General features: G+C 39.7%; 1 protein-coding gene across 7 annotated transcripts in view; it reads right to left on the reverse strand.

Annotated features, from left to right (window-relative positions):
• The window catches only part of LIMCH1 (LIM and calponin homology domains 1), a 115,948-nt gene that overhangs the window by 71,214 nt on the left and 35,188 nt on the right, over positions 1-9,546 (reverse strand). For 6 of the 7 annotated variants that reach the window (XM_019472304.1, XM_009280130.2, XM_019472302.1 and 3 more), the window contains 2 exons: positions 4,162-4,268; positions 832-862 (listed from right to left, as the gene is read on the reverse strand). The gene's annotated coding sequence lies outside the window, so the exon portion shown is untranslated. Of the gene's footprint in view, positions 1-831; positions 863-4,161; positions 4,269-9,474; positions 9,541-9,546 lie in introns of those variants that run through there. The other variant, XM_019472303.1, reaches the window with a different exon arrangement.

Consider the following 9,546-nt stretch of genomic DNA (forward strand, 5'->3'; position numbering starts at 1 on the left):
TTTTACCTGCAGTCATGATTACTGCGTTGCAAAGTTATTAGGAAAAGGTCTTGGCATTTCTTAGCAGTTTATAGGGATGTGAGCTAAATATAAAATGAATTTATAGCAGTTTACAGCTGACTAAGGACAGCTAGCTTGCTAGGCTTTAGGATAACAACAAACTCTGAGACCAGCAAAGTTTAGCCATTTTCTTTTCTACTTAACAATTACAGGATCCATATCATTGCTATTAGTTTCAATCAACAAGAAATTAAAGTTAAATGGAATTAGCCTTTCTGAGAAAACACTCATTTATTTGGAAGAACAACAAGAAAGCTAGCAAATTTGACAGCAAAGACTTGCACCCAGATCTAATGATCATTTTGCCTCATTTTAAATACTTTGTGCAAATTTACTTTATGCCTATATATTCATGAAAGGCTACCAAAGCGTAGCTTCATGGGTGAGTCAGACCATTCCCAGTGAAAACCATGATGGACAGCACAGAGATCCATTCTTTATCCCTTAATTAAGCAGAGGCAAACATTCTCCATTGTATTTTTATCATAAGGCTGCTTTGCCATAAGCAGCTCTACCAAAGTTTGCAGTAGAACCTGGTTAGGTTCAGAAGAACTTTTCAGCGATACTCATCTGTACTAAGTTTTTACTGACATAATTCTTGCTCAGGCCAAATACAGGATTAACCAGACAAAAAAAAAATACTCTAAGTCAAGTCATGTACTCATTTTTCAGCTTCCTACAATAGTCAATGTTCCTGGTTGCACATACACACACAAAAAGAGAGAAAAAAAAATAATCAGAAAGCAGACACACTTTCCAAGATGTACTTACATTTTTCAGCTTCCTACTATAGTCAATGTTCCTGGTTGCACATACACACACAAAAAGAGGAAAAAAAAAATAATCAGAAAGCAGACACACTTTCCAAGAGCGTGTATGCAGCAGATCACGTTTTCCCTAACAAAAGCCTGCAGAATGCTTCTGCTGGCTGGAAACACATGAAAGCTAAGAAGATGTAGTTCACACATTCATTTATTCATAACGTGGGAGTATTTTGTCACCATTACTTCAATCATTAAATTAGAATTCTGGAAGTACAAAAAGCAAATGTGTTTATAATGGTCCCACAGTAAAGTAGGGCAGTGCCAAAAATATTTCCTTTAAACAGTATTGCTGATTTCTTCAAAAAAGAAGACCGAAGTCCTCACTGCTAAAATGCGTTCTGCAGTAATCCAACAGTCAGATCCTGCTCTGTGATAAATCATGCAACCCGTACAGATTCTGGAAGCAACTGGATATGCATAGGAGACTGAGGAAATCATCACCAAACATTAAGGACATGGAGCAGGTGCTTCTGTGGAAACAAGCATCACAAAGAACAAAGTAGATGGGTGAAGCAACAAAGATCCTGCCACTTGCAAGAGAACCTGCTGTGGAAAACATTTATTTTTTGAATGTATACTCGAGCACTCAGACTGAACATTGGCATCCTTCTCAATTTCACCTACCTTCAAAGGGTGGAAGTTTTATGTTAGAAACAACAAAACACAAAGTTTGCACAAACATAAACACCACTTCAAAATTCAGCAAAGAAGCCTTAAAAAAAAGAATGGAGGAAATGTGCATTACATTTAGGTGCTGAAAAATAAGTAAGAGCACTTCAGATTTAGTATAGATTGTCTCCTGATTATTTATAACGGAATTGCCTTCTACTATAACAGTAAGCCCACACCAGCATTAAAGGTTACCCGATAAAAACAAAAATAAATGTACTTAAATCTGCGAGAACAGCAAAAGCCTAAATATAGGCAATACTAAACTGAAGTATTTTTGATAACATCTTTTTTAAGCCAAAATTTTATCCACCATTACCCACATACTAAGAAAAATAAAACAGTCCTATTTTTTTCTTTATAAAATAGCAATGGAAGAGAGTCTTGCTTAACAAGTCAAGAAGAAATGCTTTACAGCACTAGCTCATAACTTTTATAAGCTGAATGTTCCAAAAAAAATAGATCTAATGCATACTTCCATTAACATCTGTATGAAAAAAACTGGTTAAAAATGTCATTATCTTAATCATGTGCAATAATGTCATATTCATCCTTTACCACAGAACAAATACCACTTTTACCATGTTTAAAAAATAACCCAAAAGTCTTCAAAGGTGGTGGTGGTGGGGGAAATCACCTTCATGCTTTGGGAACTAGCTAGCAGAAGACAGTCTTGAACATATTTCTCTACAACAGTCATGGACTTGGCTTGTACACCTCAACTCAGTTACTCAGCATGAACTTGGACAGTGCTAAGAAAACCTTTGGCTCATTTCCACAGCTGCTTTCTCTAAAGAGTTGACGGGGAAAAAAATCCATGCCAGTGAGACACTTCACATCTATCTAGCATCATATTCAGCGGAGGGCCAAGCCAGCTCCGCAGAGTTTATTACTCCTGGTTTAACTTGCTTACGTGCTGGACAGCTCTCCTTGGAGCTCCATGCTAGTCCCAGCCTCTCAACCTGCCTCCTCCGAGGTACTCCACCATCCTCAACCCCAAAAGATCAAGGCTTCTTATCAGAAAGACCCTTTCTCTCTGGTTTTATATGGAGACTAGAGATTGTTTTGCGACTCTCTTCAGCCACTCATTGTCATGATTTTACAGGATGTCGTGAAGAACCTCTTTCATTGCAATACTTCCAGATTTACAAGAAATACGTTACATAGCCCCCTCTCACTGGTATGTACAGGCGAGAAGAACCTCATATTACAGCCAGAAACTTGGAAGGGAGCAAAAAGTGGGAGACCGTTCCTTAAAACAAGGAAAGTGGCCAATTCCATTTTCAGAACCTTTGAATTTTCCCAGACAGTGCTTGAACACCATGAAAACTTGCCCAGCTTCCACTGCCAGAAGGGAAAAAAAAACAGAATGCCGCTGAAATTTAGTAAATTGTTTCCATATACTTTTCTAAAATGGGTATGTCTGACCAGGATTTCGTTAGTGATCTTTTTGGCCAAATGAAACAAGGCCATTCAATCAACTCAGCAGTATTTGCTTGTCTGTAGAGCAGTAACTTTTTAATAGTACACATGATAGACCCAAAAATTTCAGGAAAACTTCTAAGTAACACCAATTACAAATTTTGTTAATTTTATGAAAGTGTGGGGTGCTCTTGCTTTTGGGGGGTGGGGAGCTTGATTGCCATTAATATAAACGAGAGAAAAATACAGTTTGACTGCTGCTGTTCCTCTAGTCCACGATGCCAAAGTTTTCCCTGAAAGGGACAGCAGTTCCTATTTAAGACCTCAATCTATGACTATATGGACTTTGATTCAAGCCTGCTCTGTGTGACCTTAGGCAAGTCACTTTCTGTGTTGGTTTCACATCTATATTTTAAATCACTTTGTGGGGTGAAATGCTGAAAATACAAGCATTGGAGTCTAAGCACCTAGTACCCTTTGCAGTGAGGGATGTGCACATACCATCACTAAAAAGCTGTTGATTGAAAGGAGAATTTTAAAAAAATCACTTCACCCCCCAAAAAACATGAATTAGTTATTAGGAAGGAGAACCTCTTAATATGTGTGTGGTAATTTGTGTGGTAGTAGGTGTGTGGCTTTGGTGAAAAAGTATCTAAACTGTGGCATTTCCAGTTCACACAGACATCCTCAGCCCAAGTATCACATCCCAACCTATAGTTTGTTAGAAAATAAACAGACCGTGCTCATGTCTGCACCTTGTAGAGTCTGAGAGGCCTACAAATGTCCTATAATGCATCTTCAAAACAGTTTAATCTGAAATAACAGAGCTGTGATTTTTCCCCCTACCAGCCTTTATAGTTCATTAGTTGGACAGACAAAAAAGAATGCCATCAATTTAGACTCAGGAAAACCCCTAAGTCCCACAGAATCTCATTGCTTAACTAAAACAGTATTTTAAAAGAGCTGTGGTTGATCTCTCTGGGAAAAATAACAGCCCTTAGAGAAAGCCTGTTGAAGGGAACAATGTATTCTTCCCAGCGCTGAGGGTTTCCCAAACCTCAGCTTCCCATTTGCTTTATACAAATGACAATTCTATAGCCTTTTTTGCTCATCCTTAAATATTTACTATTGCATCACATGCATCTGAGGTTGTAACATGCTAATTGCAAACTGCTGTTGTACTTACTTGATGGTTACTCTGTTTGATGTGTCCTGCAGATCACCAGGATCAAAAAGCTGAGATTCTTTAAGTCCCAGCTCTTTGCAGCCTCTTAAGAATAAGATGATGTTATCCTGAAATGAGGCAAAAAAATAAAATACTTTTAACTCTTCTTTATTGAAAAAATAATCCTACTGAACCAACCTCTCCCTGACTCAGCAACACCTCACAAACAGTTGTATCATTAGTTAAATGAAGAACCAAAGACATTTCCAGTCACATAATTTAAGAAGTCAGTAAATGTTCTGTTTGAAAACCAAATATGAAACAAAACTTCTTTTTTTTTTTTTTTTAATTTTAAATATGTAACTGCAACAAGCTTGTTGACTTTTCTCTTTCCAAACCCAGATGTTGGCAACTTCTTTAACTGAAAAGGCCCTGCTAATTTCCCCATGTACTGCTGTAGGCTGCCAACACAGCTTCAGTGTGTTACGGGGCAGACAAGAAAAGGCTGGATTTCTGAAAGGAGCAGGAAGGGTAGATATAAAACAGCCCACCACCATTTAAGCTTGCAGTTTGTTCAGAAAACATTTTGCATGTCGATACAAACAAGCCAGTTACTCCTAATTAACACAACCAGTGTCTTGCCTCTCCAACCTTAACCAGCCAGAAGCCACTGGGGAAAAAAGCTAAGTGTCTTCTCCCCAAATAAAATGCTTGAAGCTACACTTTATGTGACCACTGTCTGTAAGAAGAAACACCACCTATTTTGTAACACTTTTTTATGGAGGATTTACACTTTTCAGAGTGTAAAAAATAAAAAACAAGAACTAAGAGAGATTAAGCACAAACTGATATAAGCCTCTTTCAAACCAAATACAAGTGATGACACATGGGTTTGCACTGAGGGGAATAAATCTGTCTGTGTGCATGTACATTTAATATATGTTTTATACTTGCGTACACATATGCATGTACACTGCCCCCCTTTTATAGAACCAGTGAACCTTTCTTATGCAGATAAATCTTGAAGGTCAGTAGAGAACAAGTTTTTAGATATATATGTTGCTAGATCAGCAACTGCAATGGTACACGTGTGGACAACTAAGGATACAATGTACAGTTTGATATTCTCCGAGGCCTCTTAAACCTCCAACTGGAGGTAAAGCTGCCACGTGAAGAGTTAGAGAGGAGCAGAAGCACAGCGTGGGGCAGAAACCTCAATTTTTTGTAAAAACTGGAAGCAGAGGAGCCTGGGCAGCATTCAGCTCTTGCCCACCCTGCGTGACAGAGCAGGATTCGTGAGCAGGGCTCTCCCCACATCTGCTCCCAGGCTTTTGTTTGGGTGGCACAGCCACAGCTCGGCGAGAGCAACCCTGTTTATTCTGTCGGGGCGCAGCGATCAGCATGCTAATCTCTGCAGCTCTCTGCATGCCAACGCTCTCGCTCACAAAGCTCGCTGTCACCAGCCACACCACAAAAAAAATACGGACTTGGAAATTTAGAGGAGTCCAAATCTCCCTTTCTTCCCTGGCTGAAACTTAACAGCTCTGGAGGGGAGCCAGGGGGAAAGGAACAGCAGTCGAGAGAGCAGAGAGCCCATAACCCAGAGAGACAGCATCATTCATGACATGAAAAGATGCTTGTAAAACTCCCCATCTGGCTTACTGTTTGCATTATAATTTTTCCAACTGCAATGTGAATAACTTTTGTGTTTAGCCTTTGATGGAGGACAGTCCTGGTCACTTCCAAATGGTGGATGGAGCAATGTGTAAATCTAATAAAAATGCAAAAATATTAAAAAAGTTCCTAACAATATTTCCTAACGAAAATATACAGAATATACAGGACACAGTAACCTAATAGGTTTAGAAAACAATCAAAGGAGGGGGAACTCCGGGGATAACTAATTGCACCCATCTTTATGCCAAAAGTTCACATCCAAGTTATGATAAGCAGCAACAAAAATATCAGCCATTTGGCAGCCATGTAGTTTGGAAACTCAGTTCTTCTGTTGATGAAGAAATGCCCACTTCTCAAAAAAAAAAACCAAACCAAACCAAACAAACAGTGTCACCACCCTGTGCCTGTTTTTGTACATGCTTTTTTTGATGGTCATCATAAGAATAACATTTGCCAACAGTCACTAACACCATCACCCAAACAATTCTTCAGAAAGCTGGTATCTTATATGGGCATAAATAACCATGCATGTCAACAAGATGCAATCAGTCAGCACTGAAAGTTTTTGCTTCTGTTAACAATCTCATAGTTTTATTTCCCAATGGTCCTAAAAATGGCAATTTGTTTAAAAGGATTAAAAAAAAAGGCCAACAAAGAAATTGTTTTCAAATGACAGGTATTCAGGTAAACCTGCCCAGGCTGCATATCCCCAAGCCAAAAATGTATCTCATACTACTGCAAAACTAAACTTTTCTTGGTTTACTTCAGTACAGTTGAAATTTTTATGTTACTTCTATTGAGACACAGGAGAACACCACTCCTAAGCCACTAAAAGGAGAAAGTCGTCTTATCATGAAGACCCAGCTCCCAGGAAAGCTTTCTCTCTGGATTACTACACCTTCCATTGGCCAAGTCCTGATTTCTTCAGTTCTCAGAGAATTTTGCTTAATTTTTTTGAGAGAAATTACAGTTCCATATCTGTTAGCTGTAGCTACACAATTTTTTAGTCACCTATTCTAAAGTGCCACTTCTTCGTTGCTGTTTAAGAAACTAAAAAAGAAAAAACCCAACAAAACAAGTTTACAAGCAGCAACATATATAAAACACCCTTACCTTAAATAAGGGACTGAAAACACACACCTAATGTGCATGTCCAGCTCCTTACCACTTGGCAGACTTAAATAGGTCGTGCAAATGGGTCACACTGCAATGGCAAGGATTGCAGCACGGCCAGCTGCCGTGCCTCAGTTAACAGGGCAGTATCTTTTACAGTGGTCTCAGAAGACACACGACTAGAATTCAGTCCCTCTGGCAGCCCCTACAAGGCACTAACACACCATTTCCTCCATACATTAAATGGAGATGATATTGCCTCTCTCTGAGCGGTTACTTGCTGCAGTTGCAGAATTGGAGTAGGCGGAGGATGGGTCATTTGGTCAGCCCGTCATTTCCTACAGCCCCAGAGGACATGCAACTGTCTCCTGCTGGCTCCGCTTGGTTTCAGTCCGCACCACTATTCAATGAAAAATCTTCTGGGTTTTGTCCTTGTACACCCAGAGAAAGAGCAAGCTTACAGATTACAGTCTAAATTTATTTTGCAAATTTTATCTATTTTTTGTCTATAAAATTTTATATCTATAATCTATAGATATCTATAAAATTTTATGTTTTCTCTATAAAATGACATGAACTCTAAATAGGCTGCTTACAGAAGGCAAATGCTTCAGTGTGGTGACAGACAGAGGACACAAGCACGGGATACACTGATAGGTTAAACCCCAACCCTTTTCTGCTTGCCTAAGCAGAGTCCTGACAGTTACTATTAGATCAGCACTATAAGCAATGTCATTTACTTGTAAGTATTAGAAATGCAAAAGTTATTAATGTAAATGTTTTGCTATGCTGAATTTCAGAACAGAAAAATTAACCAACGCACAAAACACTACAAACTCTCGGGCAAAGCCAGCCACGAACCAGCAAGAAGGGCTGGGGAGGAGCAGGGAAGGATGAACAGGAGCGTGGGGCACTGACTCCCTGAGTCAGAAGGACACATGGGAAGGAAGGGACTGTAAAGCTGCTCCTTCTCTCACAACTGCATTTCAACACCATCGCCTTTTCATCCTTTCTGGTGTGTAACCTGCACGACTCACCTCTACAAAACCACTCTGCCAGGACAACCACCTGCAGGTAATGCAGAGAGAACGGGAGGCAGAGGGGTTACACCTCCATGAAGGTGGGGGGAGGGAAGACGAAATAATATGCTGCTCACCTGTAATCTTTTTTTTTTTTCCTGTTTTTAGAAGACTGATAACCCATGTGCTATAAATATGAAAAAGTGTTCACTGTATAGCATTAGGTCATTTTCCTCACACATGATGTGGAGCACAAAATCCTGAACCCTGTAAAAAAGCCCCAGAAATTGGCAGTTGTGCAGGACAGACACCCTGGAAAGCCACCGCAAATTCACACAGTAGCACTGCCAACACACAAGATAGTTCAAGCTAGCGAGAATCAAATATTCACAGCAGGCAAATTCTCTCCATAGGATCTGCTGATCAGATGCAATGGCAAACAGCTTGAATTTGGCCCACTTCCATTCCTTTCATCTGCCACAATAGTATACAAAATATTCTCACTGTATCCACGCTGCAAATCAGACCTGCAGCTTATCGCTGTGGAACCATCATTTGTCAGATGCGCTACTACATGGCCTGGATGAGATATACAGATAAACTCGGGGAAAACAAAAGCAAGCCAAGCTGTATGTCTGCACAGAACGCTGAATAAAATGCCAAGTGCGTGGCACTTCTGCAAGTTAGAGATATTATTAGTTGCCAGCAGCACCACGCTGTTTTGTGGGACAGCTGCAGACAAACAGGTGGCCTTTTTCATTTCTGGAATGCTGAAATTTTCCCTGTTCCAGAATAAATTGGAAGATTTCTAAAAATATATGGGTGTGTATATATATATATATATATAATTTCCAAACTGCTTTTCTGAGCAATTTCCGATACAGACTTTTAAAAGCCTTTTATTTACTCTCAACATTTATTCCTAATTCCCTCATTCTTCCATTTTAAATAAATAATTAGTGGTGATAATTTAGTTATATGAAAGCAATGGATCTTGACTGATTCACAAGCAGAGGGAAAGGAAACAGTGAAATATTCAGTTCAAGTCCACCAGGAAAGAACTTTTATGAGAGAAGCTGGGAACTTTTCATATTTTCAGATATATATATACACACACACGTATATATGTTTTACTATTTATCCAATATGCTTTGCTGTATATGTTTTACTATATATATGTTTTACTGTTTATACAGTATACTTTACTGTATATGCAGTAAAACTACACTTTCACAAAACATTGTTTTCTGTGACAGATTCCAAACCAATAGATTTAGAAGCAACTCAATCGTAGTCAGGACACATTCGCTTAGACACTTCGGATGCTCAACCTCCAGAAGATGAAGGACGACAGCACACCAGAACTGAAGGCAAGCCCCACCAGAGCAGCAAGGGGAGACAAGGCTGTGTACGCCCCAAAAGGATCCTGGCACACAACAGCCTCACCTAATGAAAATTAAATGCTACGTGGGAGAAAAACAGAAAGAGCGCGACCGTGGGACCAGGGAGGGAAAGCAGGACTTACCAGCCCGTCAGCCTGACCCGACCCTCGCCTCCCAAAGCGCAATAAACCTGCGGAGCGGCGGGAATGACAGCC

This window comes from Aptenodytes forsteri, unplaced genomic scaffold, assembly GCF_000699145.1.
Source record: "Aptenodytes forsteri isolate BGI_AS27 unplaced genomic scaffold, ASM69914v1 Scaffold35, whole genome shotgun sequence".
NCBI lineage: Eukaryota > Metazoa > Chordata > Aves > Sphenisciformes > Spheniscidae > Aptenodytes > Aptenodytes forsteri.